At 35.4% G+C, this 27,068-nt stretch overlaps 1 protein-coding gene across 4 annotated transcripts in view; it reads right to left on the minus strand.

Moving 5' to 3' along the window:
* LOC118269698 (chaoptin) overlaps positions 1–12,871 on the minus strand; it is an 81,915-nt gene extending 69,044 nt beyond the window's left edge. For all 4 annotated transcript variants that reach the window (XM_050706886.1, XM_050706887.1, XM_050706888.1 and 1 more), the window contains exon 1: positions 12,519–12,871. The gene's annotated coding sequence lies outside the window, so the exon portion shown is untranslated. The remainder of the gene's footprint in view (positions 1–12,518) is intronic.
* Between the last annotated feature and the right edge of the window lie 14,197 nt (positions 12,872–27,068).

Raw genomic sequence — 27,068 nt, forward strand, 5'->3', positions numbered from 1 at the left:
AAGTATGGAAACTTTGTCAACTTTCAAATCTTACTTCCTCATACTTTCTCCTTAGTAAGATTTGAGAAGTTTTAGGAAAAGTGAAATGAAATTTTTCACAAAGGACAAAACAAATATCGTCTAACACACATCTCAGGCTGGTGTTGTTTCTTTTGGGGTTAGTAGAATAGGACTTTCAAGGTTACTTAAGTCCCAAAAAAAGTAAAGTTTTGTTTCTTTTTTTCTTGATTTTTTTTTTTAGCTTTTATTCGTCTGCGTTTGCCACCAACCCGCTTCAAGAAGCGAATATGTAAGTATCTATGCTTCATAGGTATAGGTACCGAAAAAAGCTGAAAAAAAATCTTGCTAGACATTGCAAAATAAGACCAATTTTTCTGAAAAAAATTCGAATGGATTTTTGTACCACAAAATCAAATTTTCTGTACCTACCCAAAAACCTAATCCTGAAGTCCTAACACAACAAAAATACACCTACATTTTTCTACCATCTAAAGAGAGAGTCGAAACGTTTTCCTCGTCTTCGACCGTACTTATGTTCGAATGAATTTCTTTTGTTCATCAATAAGGCAGAAGTGCTATCGACGAGTTTGAGGGTGATAAAAATTGTATTGAAATCATTTTTCTTGACAATGGTACGTATGCTGTATACCTACTTAATTTATTATGAATTTCTCCAATCATTAAGTGTATTTACTGAAAGAGATTTAGAATAAAATCGAAACATTATTATAGGAATAGATTGGGCAGAATATATTTGCATCATAATTCGATAATGATCGGATTATAAGGATCGCTGATTGCTTACCATTAGATAAACCGCCTGATCGTTTCCCCCTATTTCATAAAAACAAATAACCCAGAGGCCGAAGCCCCACGTGCTGGAGAAACCAGATCAGTACCACTTTGAACACTACATTCTGCGATGCTATCAGCTAAGGCCAAGCTGAATACAGGACATAAGGACGAACTATAGTCCACGGGAAGAAGAAATGATCTTCAGTATTGAGGACAAGCGAAGCGAAGAGGAGGAAATAGGCAAATGGACATCGGTGTACTTCCATACGCTAAACATGAATAAACGCTTGTTCCGCTATTACTTACCTGGTCCATTGAATACAGGAAGAACCTATTGCCAAAAATTGGTTTATAAACCCGCCCAACTAGATAAGGTTTTACAAAATTGCGTATTTGAGATGAACCTTCTTATTTTAATATTTCGATTTTAAAAGAAACTATGACTTCCTTTGGCCTCACTTGTAACCTGTTCTAAGTCAAAATTAAAATCAAAATCGGTTATTGCAACTAGATACATAAGGCACTTTTGAACGTCAAATCACACTAATATTATAAATGTGAAAGTTGGTTTGGATATTTGGCTCTTTATCCGTCAATCACGCTGAAACTACTGAACGGATTTTAATGAAATTTAGTATACAGACAGGGTTAAAGCTGACTTGGGTGATGCGATACTTTTTATCCCACGGAAACACGGGCCAAACTGCTGACAGAAGCTTGTAAAATATAAAATGTGTGTCTGTCGGTCAGTCCTCTAATGAAACCATTTTCTCATTTCAACGTGTATGTTAAAACTGCTGATCTGAATACAACTGATAAAAGATCAGTACAGTTATTTCGATCTACTTTATTAGTTATGAATTTTCCATTAAACCGTTCCCTACGCCCATGTGAGCATGAAGGTAAGGATTAGTAAAGGATATTGAAATATTATTGTAACGTTATTATGCGTAACACATAATACGTTTATCTATCCAACCGAATACCTGATGTGCTCACTGTGTAGAGCAGGATCAGGTACTATTGGGCTCCGATCTAGTAATAGATAGAATTGGGCCTTATTTATAACTAGCTAGTCCCACGCGATTTCACCCGCTCTACTCAGCGTGATGTTTTATAGCCTATAGTCTTCCTCGATAAATGGACTATCCAACACAAAAAAAAAAAACAGTAGTTAGTTCCGGAGATTGAGACGAGATGCGTGCTGTGAATGCGTGCTATGGATGGCTTCCCTACTATAGATACATCGCGTACTTGAACTATGCATCTTCCTCGCACAGCTTTTTTGCGGCGGCGCATCTTCATAGCAGATCTTACACGCGTAGCTACATAACTTAGTCTCGGTGGACACGGTCATAGTTTCACAAGTTTCATAGTTTCAGTGTGCTTAGTAATAGCTAAGCATCTTGGTCGTATAGCTATATAGCACATCTCTGATGGAAAATCACCCAAAAACAGTAATTTTAATTAAAGCGACATTTTCCTGGAATCTTTCAAAATATCTATTCGTACACAATAAACGGAGATTCCATAACGAACGACTTAAATTAGAAATACTTCTATTTTAGAAAATACCTTCCCATTTTGTCTCTATTCATAGCGTTTATCAATGGAATTTCTTCTTACCTCATTCTTATTTGATTCTCCCCTTCTATAAATAAATTCCTCAACCTTATCCTTACTAATATTAATATTATTAACGTGGAAGTGTGTCTAATTATATAATATATTGTATTTCTTCTCCGCCGTTGTGGAGTGATTTTGTGACATAAATTTGGTGTTTGGACATTATAGGCTACTTTTTTCTTTTATCACTCAGTTAAAACCTGGGATCCGGATCTGCGGACTGCCTAGCGGGTTACTGAGATACCGGCATGAAAAGCAAGAGTAGGAACGGGATGGTTTTTATTCAGTAATACTCTGACACTCCCTTTAGCCTCGCCTAAGACGGGAGAAGTAATTGGATAATTTTTCCACATCAAAAATAAAGCTAAAACCGCGGGTAATGAGTAGCGATTCAATATATCCATCGTAAAAATAGCAACTTAATATCATTTTCAGATTGTGTAACGCCGCCGCGTCTGCTCAATATGAAAAATAATTAAATCATTTTCCACATCGCTCGGGGAGATTCGCACGTGAACTTTTTCCATTTAGATTTCAATTCCGGATTACAATTAGAACTTAAATTTTCCGGGAAAAAATTTAATTGGAACCCTCAGCTAGGGGTGGCAGCTTACTGACATTTTCAAATTTTTGGCTTTTGATGTTTTAACTGTGTCAAGGGTCGAGTGGTTAGAAGTGCGGTTCGATAAAGTGTCCGGTTCGATCCCTGGCTAAGGGAGTGTTAATAAGATTTTTGTTTAAAATTTTCTCCATGGTGATATAGGTACTTTGATTTTGGTTTTGTTTTATTAAGCAAAGGATAATGAATTTGTATATTAAAAAGCCTTCAGTACGTGGATGTTTAAGTATCGTTCTACCCATCGAGGAAAATCAGCCTCATATTGTTTTAGGAAATATATAATAGAATATAACTAACTGTATATACAGCCGTCCTGCATATATCTTCGAACCCAACCCTCAAGATACGGAAAGCTAGAAGAAATATTCAAAATCACGTACTCACAACCCACATACTCACTCCACGTGAAAGCAAAGAGTTGTAACCGACAGTTTCCTACATACTGAGTGACGGGATAATATAACTTATCACAAGGGCAAAGAGGCGGAATTGTTATATCATGACATGGGCACATAAGCTGTTTTATTACGCGGTGATTGGCGAATCACATTCATTTATATTTGATGGTCTATTGATACGAGTTGACGTAAAGCGTCGACTAAAGTTCGTCAATGATTTTATTAGGAACAGGAATAATGAACAAATGTCAACATTATTTGACTTGTAAAGGTCAAAAAACTGATTTGATTTAGAAAAGATTTACATCACTCTTGTACTCCTTAGAGACTTAAAAGAATAATAGACAGTAATCTGGATGAAGTCAACGACCTACGCAAAACATTTGTGATCTTCAAAATCCTAATTTTATTTTAGATACTTCTAAGGACCAGTATTCAACTGGTAATTAAAAGGACCAGTTCAATACTGGCTGGTCCTTAGACCCAAAAGTTAAGATAAATAAACACCCAAATTAATATAAATTATGATGTTATAACATCATAATTAATTTAGTATGTCTCACGAAAGTTACAATAAAACTCAAATTAATATACTGCCAAAATAAGCTAAACAAAAAATTTAATTCTCATTTCAAAGATACAATAAAGTGTTTCTCATATTATTGCGAGCTCACTGGACCGACCACAGTCCGCAACTAATACCCTTAACTGGCGACCTTTGGTCTCTGCACTGAATCATATTTAATTTATTTCAATGCACTTGTAACCGCCGCGCCGCCGGCAGATGGTCCACGCGACCCGTTGCACCAATGAAGCGGGTTTATTTAATCATTCACACCTGCTTTATTAAGACTTAACGTAATTATTGCGTTTGGTATTTCCTGTCGGGTTAAAGGAAGAATTTACTAGATTAGAACATATATTTGCCAGTTACGTTATTATTGCTTTTGTAATAAAGGCGAAAATAGATATGTTTATACGTAATAAAAAATATTATTTGATCTCTGAATGAAAACTTTGTTACCAGTTTTACGACTTATGGTCCTCAATTGAATTTTTCTGATTGGTCTATTACCTTAAGATTCTACATATAAACCAACTTGAACTAGTATAGCTGAAATTTCCAAAAATTGACAGAAATACAAGAATCAATCTTCTCCTAGTTCCCTGCATTTGTACAATATAGCCAGAATTATGTCCCCCTCATGTCAGCTACATTTGCGTCGCTCGGCTAACGAGGCAGTATTATCAAGATTTTAAGCAGGTTGCAATTACACTCGACACCCGCACACTGCTCGAATTACGGTCAAATTGAGTTTAAACTCGCAACCCGTAGTTCTCGTCGGGTAAAATTAAGTTTTGTATATTTAACTTGTGTGTGTGAGATTACTTTTGCCCAAGGCTTGTTTGTTGGTCTGCAGAGGTGTAAATAGTTTTAGCACAGTCAGCTTTCAAAGTGATTTTGAAGGTACATTGGCTCTCTGGGAACGTATAGTATATTGGAACGAATAGTTTTTCTATTTACACACATTCATCTGGTTTCTTTAGTGTGGCTTTAGCCTAATTTGCAAATATTAACGTAGAGCTACAGATTACCTAGCGGGCTATCGGGGCTCCGTCTCGAAAACCAGGAGTCGGAAAGGGGTCCTTTTTAGTCATTTAGAGTCTGACACTCCCTCTCGCCTCGCCCAAGGCGGGAAAAATTATTGGATGATTTCCCAGCTCAAAAAAGTGGGCTGATAATTTGACATTCCTTCGTTATGAAATGTGCCATATTAATACACATTAATATGGCACATTTCACAGTTTAATTGAGCTTGATATTAGGTGATGAGCTTTATATAAGGAAGTCTAAACAGCAGTGAAATATTCTACAACACCTACAAAAAGAATTTAACAGCCTATTTTTTATTACATTGCATTAGGAAACAACCAGTACTTTGGTCGCACGATCAGAATGCTGAGCAGACATAACAATAGACACTTTTTCTTTTCCAAACAATATGGCGGCTGTTATGGTACCGACTGTCAGTGACAGAACTTTTTGCACTCCTATTATGAAATGTGCGATTTGCCTCACATTGTTAGCTAATAGCTTTTAACCTAATTTGTTAATTGGGCTTTTTATTTTAAGGTTCAAATTCGTAGTTTGATAAAAGTGGTCCTTTGGTACGATGTTTGAATTATTTGCTTTTGAGGGTTAGACGCATCGTTGGTTACGTAAAGGACACATAACAATAACGTTGCCTTTGAAAATTGCTTTTGTGTTTTATAATTGAAATAAATGCTTTGATTTTGACTTTGATATAACTGTGTAGTCAAAAGTTTAAGTAGACAAAGTGGCATGCTTACTTTCTTGTAAAAATATGAATATTTACATAATAAAATTAGGCATTTTCCCAAGGGAAATTTGGACTTGAAGTTATCTAAAACAAAATCTTAACGCGATTATATCTCTCTAGACTTAGTTTATATTCTGTTATTGTATGACAGAATGAACAAGGTCATAACTTTATTTAATATTGAGCTCAAAAAAAACACAATAAATATTGTAACTTAGATCCTGAATAGATTCTGATAACATTTGTTACAGCCGTAGAATATTCCTGGGAGAAGACTTATTCAAAAGCCCAAATTCTGATACAAGTAACAGCTAGTATGCATTGTTATAAATAGGTTTGATATGACTTGATACAAGTTAAAATTTTGTTCTAATGAAGTAAAGCAGTTTCCAAAGAAATACGTATAAGTATACGTCAATAACAAGTTAAGGTACTTATAGAAATATTTTTCTTATGGTAATCTGCCGACCATTCATAGTTTATTAATAGAAATGACGGAATCTATCTATAACCATTGCTAAGATATTTAACTCTAATACAAAAGCATAAAGTTAAAAGTTCATTTGGCCGACATACATATACACAAAAAGAGTTTTTTTTAGGGCGGAAAATCATCCAATGACTTCTCCCGCCTTGGGTGAGGCGAGAAGGAGTGTCAGACTCTTACTGACTAAAAACCACCACGTTCCTACTTCTGTTTTTCGAGCTGGAGCCCCGGTAAACCCGCTAGGTAGTCCGCAACTCCGGATCAGTCATCAGTCACCCAGCCCTGACTGAAATCTGATGGGTCTTTGAGCGTTATACACAGTAAGACTAGATACGTTATTGGAAACTAACACGTGGTTCATAAATATACCTATATCCATGCCTTTTATGATATTGTTTCTAGAATAGACATATTTGGAACACAGCACCAAATATAGATTGTCGTTTGGAAAATGGCGAGAAATGGCATTTTATATTTTAGTCGAGCATAGAAATGTTATTTATGATTTTATTGTGACAGTTTTAAATGTGGATGATATGTATAAACTTGTTTGGGATGTTAACGTAAGATAGACAGTAACATTACTATCCACTCAATATTTTTAAATAGTAATAGAAATTGTATGCCTATTGGTCATGTACCAAATTATGTATATGTATAATACATGGTTACATTAACCATGCATACTACATATTTGGTACATGAACTCTATATGATGAAGACCTAAAATGTTTATGCTAAGAGCTTTGCTGATTTTTGTAGTTGGGCTATAAAGATTTGTGTTTTTCTTAATCCTTTTTCATTTCTTTGTGGACTTTCGCTTTTTTGCTGTAGGCAAAAACTTCCGTTCTAGGTATAGCTTTTAATTACATTATAATATATGGATGTGCAAGTTTGTTTGTTTGGATGTTGGATTTTTGTCCCTCAATCATGCTGAAACTACTGAACAGATTTCGATGAAATGTGGTATACAGACAGGGTATAAGCGCACTTGGGTGAAAGGATACTTGTTATCACACAGGAACGCGGACGAAGGCGCAGGCAGAAGCTAGTTTAACATATATATAAGAAAAGTGCTACGAAATTCAGTTATAAAGTAAAACAGGCCTTGTTTCCCCAACAGTTGTAAAAGACAATAAAGATATTGTATCAGTTCAGGGTGTTATATATTTGTGGCAGTTACATTGTTATCTACATGATTATACAAGCTTTAGGAGCAGAGGTTAGGGGGATTAGGGGAGAAACAATCTGATACACGTCTTTTGGGAACCATTATTTACTCTATACCTACCTAAGAGGCTTTTTATAATATTATGTTATAAGTCTAACAAATTATTGTGGAGGTCTTCCGTTTTAGAAAATTCTCTGCATCAGATTAGCATGATTAGAGTCTCAAAACGTGTTCGTTCTATATGATAAACCTCAATTTTTTTTTATTGAAGTGATCTAATCTGTAACGAGCAACTGCATAATTGCACTAAGTTGCAAAGGCAACATATTTTTTTTTGCACTAGGATGTGTTCTGTCTTTGCGTTATAAATATACTTCCTACTTTATTACCAAAATAGTTAGTTATTGTTCCAATATGCGAGCACTATACGTTTAATTGATTAGTTATAATGACAGCTCAGCTCGTTAGCGGTGTTCGGTGACGTGTTTACGACATGAGTCATCAACGTCAGCAACGTCACAACGGTGATACATATATATTGGTAGTATTTATTATTAATTAATCTTGTATTGGTATAATAATACAACATTTTTAATAGGGTTTGATGAATGAATCAACATCATCATCATCAGCCGAGAGATGTCCACTGCTGAACAAAGGCCTCCCCCTTAGTCCTCCACAGATGGGGCCCAGTATGGCTGATGCCTGATCCGGAGCTGCAGACTACCTAGCGGGTTACCGGGGCTCCGGTTCGAAAAGCAGGAGTAGGAACGGGATGGTTTTTTTGGGAGAGAAGTCATTGGATAATTTTCCCCCTCAAAGAAAAAAAATAATCCTCCACGTATGAATTATCCAATAGTTTTATAAAAAAAATATATTCCTGCTTTTCCATATTGCAATCCAATATTTTATTTATACTTCATACCATTTATATTGTTCATTCAATTAAATATGGAAAAGAAATACAATACAAAATACAAACAGCCTAATACCATACAACAACTTACCATACGAATCCTTACTGCCTAATTATATTAAACAATAGAATTACACATTGCTTTGTAGGTCAAGGAAACAAAATGATGAGTACTGTCAACCTATTTTGTTGAAAAGAGGTTAGTTGTAAGTGTGGGAGAGCCATGCTTCGGCACGAATGGGCCGGCTCGACCGAAGTGATACCACGGCCTAACAGAAAACCGACGTGAAACAACGCTTGCGTTGTGTGAGTGAAGTCACCGGAGGCCCAATTATCCCCCTTCCTAATCCCCGATTCCCCAACAACACTTAAATTCCTAACCCTCAAAAGGCCGGCAACACACCTGTCACGTATTATAAGAGGTTTACTCCTTTAGAATAAGACTAAGTACAGTCATTAAACTTAGGTAATAATTATAAAACCTAAGTAGGTAAGTACTAAGTACTAACAAGTGACACGTCTTTGTTCCTAGAACATGTCATGGCTGCTGATAATAACTTGAGAACAGGTTATTAAGTAACGTATTATTAAAATATTGTTTTATTGTTTATGCAGTAAAGTAATTAGTTGTTAAGTATAATTCATGGTGATTGGTTATATACAAAAGATACGAAAATACAAAGATGTTTAAGTCTGGTGTGTCATATTTATTTTCTTTTAGGTTTTTTTTAATATTGCCATTTTTGCAATGATCTATACCTGTCTTGGGTTTAGTTTAATACTGTTTCAAATACTTCAATCCTCTTACTTACTAGCTAGAAAGTCCATTTAAAAGCACAGTCATGGGAATTTCACAGAGAAAAATACATCAACGTTATATCTAATGTTGTCTTTGGAAGAATATAACATTGATAAGCTTTAACTAATTAATTCAAATTAAATTAAACACACTATTTAACTATATTTAAGCCACCAAGCGCAGAGATTATCCTTAAGAAGAAGAGGTTCATCTATTTTATGATGCTACTGGAGTAAGTTCTAATAAACCTCTAACAGTACCAACCTATTAATTGTTCTACAAGACAGACAACCACCAGTACAAAGCAGCTAAATGAATTACGTAGGAGCCCATCATGAATCACACGTGATTAACAATTTCTTCCAGCCCTAATATAACTCGATTAACGAGTAAATTACACACGTGCACTCAGACATGTGTTGTTGACATATTACTGCCATGAAATAACGGTGATAGCAAATCATTATTTATGTATGTTTCAGACCTTAGCTGCCTGTGTTAAGGGATAAAATTGAGTGTATCAATCATCTTTCTTTTCTCTTGAGAAGGGGCCGTGAATATGGGAGCTAAAGATTTTTTTCTCGTTGTACGAATATGGGGCCTATAATATTTTCTTTTTATTTGTACTATGGTATGTAGGTATATTTTAAGATAGTCTATATGGACTAGGGAGATTTATGTATATCTTACCAAAAATCGATTTTATGTTAATAACCTTAAAATCTATTTTTGCCCGTAACGCTATGTATGAAGATCCAATATCTTCTTATATATATAGAAAAGCATGAAACACGGTAAACTCACACATACCAAAAAAAAAAAAACAATTCACTGATGCCGAAGCCATAATAATTATCCATTCAGGCAAAATAAAAAAAAAAACACAATCCCTATTTGAAAAAAGAATTACTTTTCTTTTATCAACGTTACAATGACAACGTACTTTGATTTCAATTAACAAAATAGCTGGCTGTATGTAAAAAAAAACAAATATTCAAAAAAGAGCAGAGTTAAAAAAATCACTGGCTGTATGTAAGAAAAATATTTAAAAATAGAACAGAGCTAAAGAAAATCACTGGCGATATGTAAAAAAAAACAAAATATTCAAAAACCGAACAGCTAAGCTTTGATGGACGTCAGTTGTGACGAGGCTTCTGTAATCTCATTTGAATTCGGTCGTCCGAGGCACGTGTATTGGGTCAGTTGGAACTACTGATCCATAACCATACAAAATATCATCATGGGTTTTAAGGCCGACACAGACCTGGCAATTATATATATTATAGTAATGTATAGCAAGGCATATTACTACATATTTTCAATACAAATCTTAATATACAGAAATATATATTTATGTGGCGTTACCAAAATATGTTCACGAAGTATTAATTATATTAATACAATATTATAGCGAGTTGTGTGACGGTCTTTGAAAGTGTGGGCAAAAGTGTACTCTCATAGGTTACGGTAGTATGTGTAATTGTGTACCTATATTAAATACTCTTTGGTGTCTATTTGACGAATTTTTATTAATATATATCGACACCAGCAATTTATACTGCGCTAACTCAAAAAGCGTACTTTACAGTAGAGGCGTTTAAAGGGAAAAACGTGATAACTTTTACATTAATTAAGATACTTTTTTGAAATTTGGTATGCTTAATATTTAATTTATTCATTGTAATATCTCATATTTATATTTCCTTAATTATTTCTATTTTTTGATTTAGCGCAAGTTAGCCGTATATAAACGTAATTCATCAAAAATAAATTACATCTTATACACGTCTAACTTATGTTAGCGTAGTGTAGTACGGGAGGTCGTAGTGCATGATCAGTCATCTGATGCATATTTCAATATTTTATAAAGAACGTGTACTTATTTACAAAAGGAATAGTCAACGTACCATTAATAAACTAATTAATACGTTAACACATAAGTATTTACTATGTAAAAGTCGCTAAGTCGTTCATTTTACAAACGAACAAGTATACACACGACCGCACTAAACTACGCTAACTATGAGTTAGCGCAGTGTGGCACAGATTTTGACCAAAGTGATCCCCGCGCACACTCCGCTAATAATAGTTGGCGTAATATAAATCGAGTGATTTCAAAAAGTACCTTTACTTAGCGTTTTATAAGATTTGTAACTTTCTTATTTTTGCATATTTCTTCTCAATTTTTTTATGACGTATGTAAACACACATTTTAAGCAACTTGGCATAAAAAAGTTTTTTCCAAATTTCGAGTTAGCGTAGTATAAATTGCTGGTGTCGATATGTAGTAGAATATCCTAGAGCAATGTACCTCAGGCACAACTCCAAATAAATAAATACCATAAAAATCAGCGACCAAACTCAAAATTATTTCACCTAGAATTTTTGACAGCAGTAGTCGTTGTTCCAACTAGGTAGGTATCTGTACAGAATTCCTGATCTTACAATTTACTGTGAACCCGGGTTTTAAGAAAACATTGTTAAGTGCAATATTTTATAATGTCCTTTCCGTATCGGTAAAGTTCAACTTAATATAGCCTTCCTCTAAATACACCTTCCGATACAATAAAGCATTTGTCCAAGTTAAAATCACAAATACCCACCCATCATCATTATCAAAACCAATCATTGCTCTCTCAAATCAAAATACCCTACATTTCAATACAAATCAGTCTCAATCTCAATATACTGTAGCAAAATACCTCAAATCATCTTCAACCAATGAACCGAATAACTTGAGTACGAATGCCCCACTCCCATCACTTGAGCATACAATGTCAACATCCATTCATTACGCAACAAGACCTCGCTAAGAAAAATCGCTGCGTTTCTAAAACCGGTTCTTTTGGTTTACATTATCTACTCTATTGTGTACGTCATAAAGGTGAATATTGATTGTGATTATAAGTAGGACTGGAGTAAGTTTGAGTTAAGTTATTACGACATTGTGCTAATGTTATATGGGAAACGGACCTCTGTGTGGTTTCTATAGGGTTTTGGAGTATTTTTTTCTCTTAATTTGCATGGTGTTTCGGAAAGTTTTCGTTCATATTGATACGTGGATGTTTTTGAGTTCAATTCCGTTTCATAACAAAGTAAGCTTTCGTTTGAAGCGTAGTAATTTTAGGATATAATAGTAGTAGCAACGTTGTTTTTGTTATTTAAAACAAATACTTTTTCATTATGTTATAACGATCCTTCTAATTATAAAAATATAAATTAAAATAGCCTCCAGATCAGAAAAAAAACTCAACAATTGTCAAAAAAAGCAATAAAAACAGTACAATAGAACGAACAACAACCACATTTAAATTAAAAATAAACGTCACTTAAGTTATCACAAAAAAATAATTATCAAACCTCACCTTTAATTGAAGATGGTCATAAATAAAAGTCAGTAGTCTCCAAAACTACTCATTATCGAGCGAATGCACCAACCGCCCATGAACTTGACGTAAATTCGTTGCTATAGTAATGCTCTCCCAGGGAAAACGACCCCTAGCGAAATCACATCCAAAATACGCAATTCAAAAACAAAAATATTCCATTAAAAAACGTTAAATTAAAAAACTGAGCACTTCAACTGAACATAGGCACCTCTATTTCGGATAAATATTCACAATTCGAATAAATTTTGTAATTCGAACGCTTATTTTTTTTAATGCGCGCAACGGACGCGCGTCTTCGCGGCGGTACGGAGCGCACTACGTAAATGTCAGCACAATCGGCACATGTGCGGGCCGTAGTAAGGCTGTGTGCACTACGCAAGCAATTTTCCGTCCTACTATTTCATGAATAGGGACTTGCGAACGTGGTTTGTAGTAAATAGTAGTTGTGATTACTCATTTTGTGCGATATAATGTTGCTTGTTTATTTTATTGACGAACAATATTAATTTTAACGTTGTTATTTCTAATTGTTTAGCATTTTTGTCTTATTTAGTACTAAAAGTGATATTATTGTATAGTCACTTTTAGAAATAACTCGTTTAAAAAGTGATTCCGTCTAGAAAACAAAACTAGATAATTTGTATTCCGATATCGAGACGCGTACGATGAGAGTGAAAGTATGTTGTGTCATTCATAAGCATGGAAGGTTGCCCAGTAACCTGTCGTCCGAAAGTGAATCTGAACTTGCTTTAGTTGTTTACGAAATTTTTGTGAGGATTTCTCAAATTAATATGGTGGGGCAAAAAATATGTGTCTTGTTAGGTACATATTTTTAATTTTAACTGTGATATCTAATAGAACAAACAATGCTACGACTGATATTAAAATAACGATGAAAAAAAAATTTGAACCTATTTTCTTTGTAATGTTCGGTCTAAAATTTAGACGAAACCACCATTTAGACTCTAAATTGTTGATGATAAAAATAATAAATACGTTAACGATATCAATTTTCTTATCTCACTAATGAGCAACACCATCATGTCACGCTCTCATCAAATACCAAGACAAAACATTTTCGCAAATACTCAAACGAACGCAAGAAAACGCCCTCAATTGTACACGCAGCTCAATAAGGTGCGAGCGAGACAGCATTCCAGCCGGGGTTGTACATCCGCTTTTCTCGGCGTTATGTAAGCTACGGCCCTGGAGCTGAGCAACCCTCCCCCCCGCTACCCCTCTCAGCCGGGGGAGACACGGTACTGGGGTGAAGGTATCCCCACGATATGAGCGTCAGTTTCGCCTGATGATGGCGTCAGTAATTCTTGATGTTTCACGTTTGATGAAAAGGGTGATCCGGTTTTTTGGGATAGGGATTATGTATTGGTTCGGATGATTTGTTGTTGTTATATATAAATTGGGATATTTTGTGATGTGGATAAAGAGTTTGTTTGTACACATATTTCATTTTATAAAACGTATCTGTTTCTAAACTCATTTATCATCTCCAATTAGTAGGTAAACAAAAAAATAAACAGACTGACAATAATAAAGAACACCTCTTATACATCATACAGGATGAACAAAAAAGTTCATCAAACATTTCTCGCCACTAACAATGAGCACACAAGTACCTTTAATCACGTGGAACAAAAACCACATGTGCTGTAAATTGTAAATACTGTAACACACACAACACAGGTTGCGAACTTCGTGGTGGTACACATGTCAAGCTATACATAACCAGTTTATCATGACCTTGCTCTGTATGAACTTTCCCTACATTTGGAGGTCAGCTTATACTGGTTTTGTGTAGCTTGATAATGTAGTGCGTAGGGCACAACTCTAGTTAAATGTACGCTTTGAATTAAGGATGTCACAATTTCCACGTGTAACCGAATGGTTGTGCAGAAAAGAAATTGAATATTCGACAATTTCCGGACTGTGTGTAGTAAATCAAAATCGGGTTTTTTGTGTTCTGGTTTTATAAGCTTTTCTATGGCATTCTGTAAGTATTTTTAGTATTAAAAGTATTGTTTTGATTAATACAGAGAATAAGACAGTTTTTTTTTTCTAGATCGTCCAATTTGTAACAGTGTTTATTCTCATAGAAATATCTTCTGAAACACAACAAACATAACGATACCAGTTTACGACCAGCAGTTTGAATAAAACTAGTTTAATTCCAACGCACAATTTATCCCTCAGCATAACATTTCAAAATTCGTATATAAGTACCGAAATATTCGCGAACCCTCCCCACCGCGTCCGAACTGGGTTAACGGAATTTGGACCTCCGTACTTACTGAAATAAAACTCATTAAGTCTCCAATTTGTTTATCAATTTCGCTGGGACATTCTCTTTTATTTTACAGCATGTTGACACCCCTTGTTTTTCCGACAATTTATCTTCGTTTGAATTTTGTATTGTCGGCTTTGTAACTCGCGTATTGAAAAGGTACATTGAACGCGTTTTAATCATACTAGGTTTTTTTATACGATGATTGAACATTAAAACTCGAATCGGTATTCCATATTCAATATTCAAATATCGGTTGAAACGTCAAATATGATATACATTATTCAATCACATCCTGTGAATTAATTGAACAGTATGTTTTTAAGTGTGGGAGAGCCATGCTTCGGCACGAATGGGCCGAATCGACTGGAGTGATACCACGGCCTCACAGAAAACAGACGTGAAACAACGCTTGCGTTGTGTTTCGTTGTGTGAGTGAGGTTACCGGAGGCCCAATTACCCCCTTTCCTAATCTTCCCAATCCCCGATAACCTAAAATTCCTAACCCCCAAAAGGCCGGCAACGCAGTTGTAACGCCTCTGGTGTTCCGGGTGTATGGACAGCCGAGCAGTTACATGATGGTAAGCTCCATATTTTGTGTTATTTTATTCAATACGATATAAGGGTATGGTAAAATGATTTTGAATACATAATGAAGGTAATTTTGTAAAATACGTGTGTAGTATAATAAAAAAAAAAAATAAGGAAAAAGGCAAGTTCTGTTGGGTTTTATAAAACAACACGGGTATTTTCAACAGAACACACATTAGGTAATTGTTTTTCTAAGTACCTATCATACCAATTACCCATATTGTACCGACAACACCAGAGTATGAGACACATTTTCGAGAGTTTATTTTTGGTTCAAGAAAAATATTAGGTAAAAATTTGGGATTGTATTTGGTGTATGGTAGGAATTAGATATTATATGGGACTCATAACATAACAGATGCAGACTGCACGGATGGCGCGGTGGTTGGGTAACTGGCTGCCGGGCAACGTGTAGCGGATTAGATTACCGCACGGAACAACTCTTAGTGTGATCTACAAATGCTTGTTTAGAGTGAGTGCATGTGTATGTCAAATTGTTAGTTTGTAAACGCATCCACAAGACAGGAAAAAATCCAAATGCGGGCCAACATTTTTATTTTAAAAATGATGAAATGTCTATGTCTATTATGTCTATCCTTTTGTTGCGAAGTGTTATTTCATATAGTGAGGGATTACATGAATGATTAATATCTCAAGAATGCGTATTCTAAAAATACAATCTTGGCATTACCTATATGTACCAGTATACTGATTAAGAACGCCAAATACCGCTAAAGTTATAACCCACGTAACTCGAAAATGGAGCGGTTCTGTAACGTGTAATTTCATAATTAATTACAAATGTATGCCTGTAAACAACACAGCCGCGGTTACCGTGCGGTTGCTGAGCTACGGAGGAGGCACCCCTTATTCGGTAAGGAATTCCCTCCTTGTCAAAATCAGTATGTAGTTGCTTATGATTAAATATTTGGTTGCTGTATGCACTTAACTATGTATCTACATATTAATCATGACTGCACGATTGACGCAGTGGCTGGGCAACCGGCTGTCACGTAACGTGTAGCGGGTTCGATGGACGGAGCAACTCTTCGTGTGATCCACAAGTAGGGTAGATAACTAATAAATATCCATCTCGTAGACTATTTTAAAATATTGGACACGTATTTTTATTTTCTTATGCAAACAAATATTTTGGATGGTATATCGATTTGAAATAACACGTGACTTGTCATTTTATACATAGAAACTCTCATTTTCACTTAGGTACCGAAAAGTAAGAAATAACTAAGTAATAAAATAACAATAAATAACTTAATTCAACTTCCTGCAATTCGTAGTCGACATCATTAAAACGTTCGCGTCAAACATGGCGGGCAGGTTAGTGGCTGTATTTAATTGTAGTTACAAGAGACACCTAGGAAAGTGGGTCAATTAAGAGTTTCCCTGCACATTTTATTTTGTTAACAAACTGTTTGAAAAATAACGGTGAAATTGTAGTTATGTTTTACTACTAATTTTAGTCAACATCGCCAGAGTCGCAGGAAGACAGTGGATGCAAGTGGCGAGCTGTGGTGGACTAAGGGGGAGGCCTTAGTTTAGCAGTGGACGTCTTCCGGCTGCTGATGATAATAATTTCAGTTATGCTGGTCGATGTCGATTTGTGTTCCTTCTGCTAGTCTTGGAGAGAGCCTGTTACAACAGAATGAACAGGGGTGGTTTTTTGGCAGTATGAGTCTGATACGTGCTGATACTGCCTTTTGCATCACCCAAGGCGGGAAAAGTCATTGATTGATTTAAAAAATAACATAACTTTATTAATTACAATCTATTATGTGTATTATAAATCTTGACAAATACAAATTGTGTAAGATTATTTGTAAAAATTGGTAAACACTGGTATCATGGCTCAAAGCTACTGCAGTTTGCAGTGCACAAATACTCTTGCAGGCGTAGGTAGGTACTCTCTGTTCCCTCTCTTTGATAATCCGATGAACTGTAATCTGATACACGCAAAGAGAGGCCTACAGGCTTTATGGCTTTTCGAAGCACAAATTCCCAGATTTCAACGCACTAATGGTTGTTTTGTCGATTTTCAGAAATTCTCAGTAGTAGCCGATCTCTGGAATTATGCTTAGTGTAGGAAATAGATTCAGCCCCAATATGGTGGGATTCGTAACATAATTTGTGAAAAATATGTGTTACATTGGATAGTTCATTATGTACCTATCCTTTAGTTACCTCTTCGTGGTTAAGTGGGTGTGAAGTTATCTCCAAGCTGCGGACAACCTAGCAGGTTTACCGGGGCTACGGCTTGACAAGCATGAATAGAAACGGGGTGGTCTTTAGTCAGTAAGAGTCTGACACTCCCTCTTGCTCAAGGTGGGAGGTCATTGGATGATTTTCCCCCTTCACAAAAGGTGTGGTGTTATATAAATTGGTATATTAGGGATAATAAATCATAGAAAGTTTAATGTCATTATAAATCCAAGTTAAATCCTTCTGGATGAACATGACAGACATAAGTTAAAATCGATAGGATTGAATGCTTCACAATTTCTTCACTGAACGAGTTGTCTGGTTAAGCGAGCAACGAGCAACTTAACTGTTTAGGGTTGGCGTTGCAGAAATAAGAACCACTACTTTATTACTTACTTTAATACATATTTTTATCGTACATTTATTGCTATTTAAATATAGTAGTTTTATGTAACAAATAGAACATGTAAAGAATATTTTTGCTACCACGATGTTGACCACAAGTCAAATTATTACTCCCCTTTCCAATCGCCACAATCCCCGATTCCCCAACAACTCTTAAATTTCGAACGCCTAAAAGACAGGCAACGCACTTGTAACGCCACTGGTGTTTCGGGTGTCCATCAGGTGATGCGTTTGCTCGTTCACCGGCTTTACTACATAGTATAAAACAAAGTCGCTTTCTCTGTCCCTATGTACCTTTGTATGCTTAAATCTTAAAAATTAAGCAACAGATTTTGATGCGGATTTTTGAAATGGATTCAGTGATTGAAGAGGAAGGTTTATATGTACAATACATGCATAATATAGCACACATGCGAAGCTGGGGTGGGTCGTTAGTATACCATAAAAAAGTCTAAAATCAAAGGTGTCGTGGTCACTAAACTAATTCACATACTTTCTCCTTTTACAAATAAATGCGGATGAATACACTACTCACACAGTTTGTTCTCAACCCTAACCAATATCCGTAAAGTTGGTTGACAAAGCGCGTTGTATTACAGCAACTGTATTAACTTTGCAATTACGGCTGAAAACTTCAAGAGTTGTGCCGCTTATGATGTTAAACTCTATTCATTGTATGCGACGGCTATATAATAGACGACTTAAACGCTCCCATTAGCGTTGTTACATTATTTACTAATATATTCCGTGTATTAAGGTACATAGAGTCTTTTATTCCCTGAAGGGGTTTTAAATGCATATTCAATGTTTCATTCAATTTTTCGCTTGTGATGTTATGAGTCTCTAGTACCAACATTGAGCTACACAAAGGGCTGGATTTTAGACTCCGTGCTATGAAAAATGCAATACGAATTTGATGACCTGAATCTTTTAGCCAGCAACTCTTGTGTCATACGAGATCGTATGGGACAAGGCAATAGAGATGATGACGGGGTATGAAAATTAAAAATCTATTTTGTCCGAAAGTAACGCAATGAAAAGATATTAGACACGGATTTTATTATGTACTTATGTATTTATTAGTACGAGAAAAATACTTAGATAAAACGATCAAAGTTTAGAACTGAGGAGCAAATACATCATTTCTACGTATTAAACGTACCTAGAAGTGACGTCACGCAATATTTTAAATCAAAATAAAAATATGTTTAAAAATAATTTATAAAACGGACATTCAAATAAAAATTAGTCATCTACCATATTGTTGACAATATTTTAGTAAAATCTTCGACCAAATAGTGTGGACTGTAAGTTCTTTTATTAATAAAATTCAATACATTTTAACAATAGCCAAGAATTGAACTATTTAATATTTACTTCAAAAATATTAAAGATCATAGCTTTTCTGTATGTATTATTTATTTAATAGAATAAAAAGGTACACTCGTCTCTCATATTTCCTCTGGCCGTCAGATCAATGCGACTGATAAACGCTTCGTGCAGAATGTACAAAAAACAGGATATTATACCCCAGTACCCCCTTTGTAAAGGTATGTTTTAGTACAAAATATAATAATGTATAACAATATTTGATAGGATTTACACATGACCAAAGTTATGGCAATATTTTTAGCGATTCAGTTATGGATATTTTTTACACACATCACATTAACAGCTTCTCGCATGGAGAAGGTTTTTGAGCATTAATCACTACGCTTGCTCAATTCGGGTTGGCGATTTCAAACTTATAATTTCTTATAATAAAGCTCAGGTTTCCTCACGATGTTTTACTTTACAGTTTGTCAGTGGTGTCTAAATAATCTTAGAAAGTACATACAACTTAGTAAAAGACACACACATCAATAATTAGTGAGAATAGTTTCGCTGATCGATTGTGTAAGTAAAAATTATGGTCCACAGCGATGATGTTACAATTTTTGTTATTATAATGTACTTCTAAACTGCTATTAATATGTTTACAAACATCGTATTATTTAAACAACAAACAGTTATCAATCACGCAATTTTTCATTAAATTTATAACTGGATGCTCATTCTAAAGCGCAGATTTCTGTAAATGGGTGGCATCGAACTGCTATGTATGTATATTTATGTACATATCTAACGAAAATGCATGTAGCGAACATTAATTTCGAATCCTATAATGATTTCAATTGTTACTTGCGAACTAGTTAAATGAACAAAGGCCAGATGCAGGAACGTGTTGGAAACTAAAATATATTATCAGACTAACTGCACAAACTTAGCACATGTGACTCCAGTCGCCTGGCATTGTTTCTAAACAAAGATTAGTATAGAAAATTGCTTTAAACTACTTACAATAATTAATATAGATGTGATTAGAATAAAACTAAAATGTTTACAAGTTAAAAAATCACGTAATTAGAAAACAGGTAAAGTACTTCGGTTGGTACTTCGTAACACGACTGCTACCTTTTGGTCCTGCGATCAAGTTAAACTAGAAGGCAGTTATATTCTTTTTTCAAGTAAAATATTGGAAGAGATCTTTGATTCAGAGAACTTAACGAAGTCTTACCTATACATAATAATATATTATTATATGGAAGAATTACAACCTATAAGTAGTTATCACCATTAACAAAATGCACCTGCCACAATTTTTTCGAGAAAAGGGTTTTGTTATGAAGGTACTTGTTCTGTGAACAAACATACGAATTTCTGGTATTTTCAACTAAGACCAAATCCGGGAAAGTTTTGTAGACTAAAATATACTATCAAATTACGTAACTACAAACTCTAGCTCGCTCCTAAAACCTAGCTCGTGTTAACTGTAAAATCTAAATTAAATAGAAGGTCTGTACGTATTTAATTAGAAATTTTATTGAATTCAATTGCAGATTACAGTTCGCTCTGATCTTCTTCATTAGTAGAAAAATAAATATTATTGCTTACATTTAAGTTAAAAATAGTTTTATTAAAATTAAGAATTAAAGGTAATGACAATCCATTTGCCTCCCAGGCAAAAGGATTGTTATTACAAGGGTTATCCCTTCGGAGCTGCGGACTACCTAGCGGGTTTACCGGGGCTCCGGCTCGAAAAGCAGGAGTAGGAATGGGATGGTTCTTAGTCAGTAAGAGTCTGTCACTCCCTCTCGCCTCGCCCAAGGCGGGAGAAGCCATTGGATGATTTTCCCCTTCAAAAAAAAGGGTTATCCCTTAAAATCAAAATATAAAACTCATTACATAATAAATTACAACTGATTGAGCGCTCATTACATAGCGAAATGAAATCCCGTGCAATGTACTTAAGTTAAGATTGTTCAGAGAAAACCAGAGTAACCCTGTTTTAGGAGTTTTTAACGTGTCAGAGTAAAGCTGTGACAAGCTGCGGAACTTTGTAACTTGGCTAGAAGTTTAGCTTCAACCGCTGTGAGGTCGGGAAATAGCCGATATATTTTAACAAGCGATTGTCGGGATTAAACGTTGTTGGTTCAATTTTTCTTACATTTTCTTGTAGTGTTGCTTGATAGTAGGTAATTAAGAGAGTGGAGAGATATTTTTTATAACATTTCCCTTTTAAAATTGGATTTGGTATTGTCATGCCTTTCATCCCCGAAGGGGTAGGCAGAGGTGCACATTATGGCATGTAATGTCGCTATACAATGTACACCCACGTTTCACGATTTGTCACCATTTGTAGCCTTTCGGGTGTTAGAAATTTAAGAGTTGTTGAGGAATCAGGGAGGGTGGTAATTGGGCCTCCAATAACCTCACACAACACAAGCGTTGTTTCACGTCGGTTTTCTGTGAAGTCGTGGTATCACTCCGGTCGAGCCGGCCCATTCATGCCGAAGCATAGCTCTCCCACACTTAAAATACTTAGTTTAAACCCGTTCTTAGATCAACTAACTACAACATTTTCTAACATTCAAAAACAGTACCAACCTACGTTACGCCACCCGACGTTATTAAGAAACTTTGATTGCTCTCAACTCAATTTTGAGATCAATTTCCTGCAGTTCGTAGTTTCCTGGTACCTTACATCTGAGATTAGATTTAGTTTTCACGCCTTATTCCATCTTATTTAAAACTTGAAACTGTGTATTAAGTTTGAGTCAAAAGGTGAAGTTTTCAAAGTAAGGGAATATGAGTAAAAGAAGTAAAGTATTGCTGGGCTTTTTTACGATTAATTTTAACAGGACGGAGTCTGGAACTGTGCCCAGTATATGGCAATAGGCTCACCCCCTATAACATGGGACCTATAACACAAATGGTGAACAGTGGGTTAACATTTTACCGTGGCATTACATGCCTGCCTACCCCTTCGGGGATAAAAGGCGTGACGCTACTACTTTTTTGGTGGTATAAGTCGGTAAATTAGCAGACGGATCACCGCCGTCGTAGATGGTAAGCAATCACCGCCGTCCATGGGTTTTAGGAATTTAAGGGTTGTTGGGTTGTAAGTTGAAAGTAAACATAAAATTACTCGTAACTAGAAGTGTTAATTGTAATTTAATTTCCCTTTAAAAGTATCAGACCAAACGCCTCACCTCTGAACAAAATACCTGCAAAAACCGTAAACCTTTTCGACACAAAATAAATATACAATATTGTTAGCATAGACCGATGTCAAAGCTTTATTTTATTACCGCGGTACGTCAGGACAGCGTTATTCCATTTATATTTCGGATGATTTGTGTCCATATACGAATTTGTTTGTAACTCGTATACACACACGTACGAGTAGCATTCGGCATCTAGCATTTATTTTTAGAATTGAGACGTAAAATTGAAATGTTTGAGTTTTACAGTGGAGTTATACCTAGGCTTACCTATTAGGTTGTGTTATTAAGTCACACATAAACAAGGGGTTTTATGAGACTCCCTATGACACGTGACACTTATAATTAAAGGATGATGCCAGAATATCTATGAAATCTGTTCCCATAGCTATATTATGTGTTACAACATTGAATAAGTAATTTTGAGCTGTTTAAGTTACTATGGCGTCAAGTTCCAAATCTTAGTCCGTTCATAGTTATTCTTTATTAAACATGGTAGTTTTATGAGTAACCAAGTAATACTATTTTAACGTCATAATTGCATTTGTGCTTTATAAAAGTAGTGTGGATACTAGGAAACTTTGCATCCTAATTTATTTATTTGACATACAAGTTATATCGATGAAGACATGGAATTAAGGAATATTAACATAAATACTAATTCTAAAGTACTTATAACGTATAACACTGCAGCGTAAAGAGCCTCGAGTCTGATTTTCGTGGCAGTAAAATATTATTGTTATTTTAAAATAAAAAAAATACTACATGGAACTTAAGTCATAAGTACTTAATTACAACTGAATTGTTAACTTTAAATATTCAGAATACCAATTCAAGCGTTACTACTGAGAATTTAAAATCGAAAATTTCAATTTTACTTACTTACTTATTCATTATTAATTCAGGAATTTAATCTACGACCTTCTCAGTAAGAGGAGATGACTTGATTGCAATATTACAACCAGAATTACTCTCCGTACCGATACTGAGAAATACAAAATTGAAAATCTCAGTTTTCAGAACTCAGATTGACAGCTTTGTGCAATTTGGGAATTAAATTTACGGTATGACTACGACAAAACGACTGGGCAACTGCCTGCCGCGCAACGTGTAGCGGGTTCGATTCCCGCATGGAGAAACTCTTTGTGTGATCCACAAATTGTTGTTTCGGGCCTGGGTGTCATGTGCATGTGAACTTGTATGTTTGTAAACGCACCCACAACAAAGGAGAAAATCCTAACGTGAGGTGCTTTTTTATTAAAAAAGAAAAGATATTGTGTCAGTCTATATCTATCGATAATTCCTATAAAGCCCTCCGCTTTTCAAGGAACAAGATTAATTTGAGCGTATTCTGAGTTAAAGAATATGTTCATTCTAAAAAGTAGGAATAGCACCCTTAGCGGAAACTACCGCAGTAAAACGTAAAAATATTCAAATGAACATAGCAAAAGAAATTGGGTAAAATGCCATGCACATTATGGCCCAAAATTCCAGTCCATTTTACGGGGACCGCAAACCCCAGAAGGACATAAACAGGGCTGGATTTGACCTGATTGCAACAGGTCTTAATTCCCTATGGGCCTCAAATACCGCAGGACGGGTCTTGCATACACCGCACATCAAGTTATAATAACCAGTATAACCTGACCGTCGAATGTGAGGAAAGATCATACAAAGCGAGACCATGGTAAACTGGTTTTGTATAGCTTTACGTGGAGCAGTGTCTTTAGTGGCGTTCTATTATCTTTTCCTTTTGATGTCGACTTCACTCCAGTTTTTACGTTCGTTTTGGGAAAATACCGAATGAATGAATGATTTTTCTTGAAAGGTGAAATATATATCGGTTTGGAGATACCGGTCACGTCTTCGTATTCTGTTATGAATTAAATAGAAGGTTCAATTTACCTTCGTAGTTACTGACAGATTTTATTTTGTTTTCTTATTTAGTTTGGTATTTGATGGGCTTGGAATACAGAAGTCTACCAATATACCAAAAATCTTACTAATATTATAAGTGCGATATGTGTATGTTTGTTACCTAATCACGTTAAAATGGCATAAGGAATCGGGATGAAATATGGTACAGAGGTAGATAATGTTCTGGAATAACACATAGGATACTTTTTATCACACGGGGTCGCGGACGAAGCTAGTGGGGATTAAGTTTTAAAAAGACTTGTTTTTAGAAACAGAAATCGGTGATTCATACACAGAAACCCTAAAATTACTTTTTGCCGACCTTGGATTACGTTCAACTTAATTTTAACTGACAGTTTTAATAAGACCATTTGTTGGGTTACCTAACCAAATAATCTGTCTCTCACAATTAATATAAGTACCAAAATTCAGCTAATTTAATGTTATATACCAGTAAAATGGTCATCAAATACTAGTTTTTTCAAGATCATATCCGAAATGCTACAGCAGTTCCAGAGTTCAGCGCTTAATGACAACATATTTATAAATATTATTTTATTTATAGCTACACTATTCTATAAGTCATCGACTTGAACAAACGTTACGTAATTCAGGCACAACAAGCCGACTAAACCCTGAAACCTTATGAAACATGTCCGTAGGAAACAGCGTGCAAATTAAGTTAGTGGGAAGCCACACTTATGTATGTGTCGGAACTATTTTTCTGCTATATAAAACATTGAAGAGCCTTTTTTGAAGGGGGAAAATCATCCAATGACTTCTCCCGCCTTGGTCGAGGCGAGAGGGAGTGTCAGCCTCTTACTGACTAAAAACCACCCCGTTCCTTCTCCTGCTTTGAGCCGGAGCCCCGGTAACCTTTTACGTTGTCCGCAACTCCGGATACATTGAAGAGCCTTGCACTGCCATTTTATACCATTCCAGACTTTTCTTTTCTATTATAGATCACGTAAAGGATTTTAATATTCGCGTCATGTTGTGCGGCAGCTGGTCTTCGAGTCACCGTGCCAACTGTGCAATCAATTGTTGATTTGACCCAAAACCACATAACCTTATTTAGCTACTAGCTTCTACCAGCGGCATCGCCCGCGTTGGCGTGGGCTAAAATGTATCCTATCACCCAAGTCAGTTAATACCCTGTCTGTATACAAAATTTCATCAAAATCCCTTCACTAGTTTCAGCGTTACTGACGGACAAACATCTATGGCGATACATTATATGTGACAGATGACAGAAGTCGCCCATACACGATCGACCAAGAAATCAACGGATGACATATGAAGTTTACATGTGAATAAACATGCATAGAAAAACCCAACAAACAAACAAATAACTCTTCCATTATCCTTTTACATCTATGTTTTTCCTAGACTTTCTACAATACCTATAAAGACTACCTATAGACCAGTCGTCTATAGGATTGTCCGATTAAAAGTTCAACCGTCTATCCGTTTACGTTGAGTCTAGTTTTTCAGTCTAGATTAGAAATTCCAGGTCGAGATTAAAGTTGAATCTTTATAAAAAGGAAAAGATGAGATTTTCATGAAAAGATGAAGTTTATCTTGAGTTCGTATTCGGTCTTAGCTGGTCCATCTTAGTTTGCAAAAAGTTGTAGGGTCAATACCGACTTGCAGCTTTATAATGTTCAGGATCTAGTTGAATAGACTTAAAACAAAAACATACATATATAAATGAACCTCACCGTTTATATAGGTCATTGACAAATTATAGCCCTTAGAAAAGATCAAATAATTATTTAAATCGGACCACTGGCCTGGTTGGGTCTGATTTAAATAATTATTTTTGTGTTGGTCAGTCCATTTATTAACATCACGCTACAATCAATAGGAACTGAAAGAAAGCAGAGCGGGTGAAGCCGTGAGGAAGTAACTATAGTACTATATAAAGTTGGAGTTGCAGCAAAGTTGTACTTAAAAAGAAAGCTTGCTTTCAATTTATAAATAAATGCTTTAGTTGCTAGCTCGCAATTAACTGCTGACAACCAATAGACAACTAAATACGTACATCAATATTATACTTCACGACACTACACTTCACTACACTACACTACACTTACATAAAACAATCAAACTTCAAAATCAGTACTAAAAACAATAAAAGAAGAAACAATAAGGATTCGTTTAAAAAACACCACACGCCCGCCAATCCCCGGTGACTCAGTAATTAATAGGTCTATTTAAAAACAGCTGATCGCTCCGTTGTTACAGCCAGTGTTCCTTCCTGTGCCATTATCTTATTACACTATTATCCACTTGGGTCACAATTAACGGAGGGCAAAGGTTCAATCGAGATCACCCATATTGAGATAGGAAATGTACTCTGTTTGTTGAATAGGATTGGAGATGGATATCTTGCGAATGTTTTGTTGGACTAGTAAACAAGGATCGAGAATAATGGGTTTGTTTTTTGGCAAGGGAAAGTATAAAATAGAGTTTTAATTATCGCTATTTGCACAGTGGATATTTGACAAAGACCCGGCTGCAGCAGTCTCGGTAAAACCTAAAAATTGTAAG

The sequence above is a fragment of the Spodoptera frugiperda genome, chromosome 30, assembly GCF_023101765.2.
Source record: "Spodoptera frugiperda isolate SF20-4 chromosome 30, AGI-APGP_CSIRO_Sfru_2.0, whole genome shotgun sequence".
In the NCBI taxonomy this organism is placed as follows: Eukaryota; Metazoa; Arthropoda; class Insecta; order Lepidoptera; family Noctuidae; genus Spodoptera; species Spodoptera frugiperda.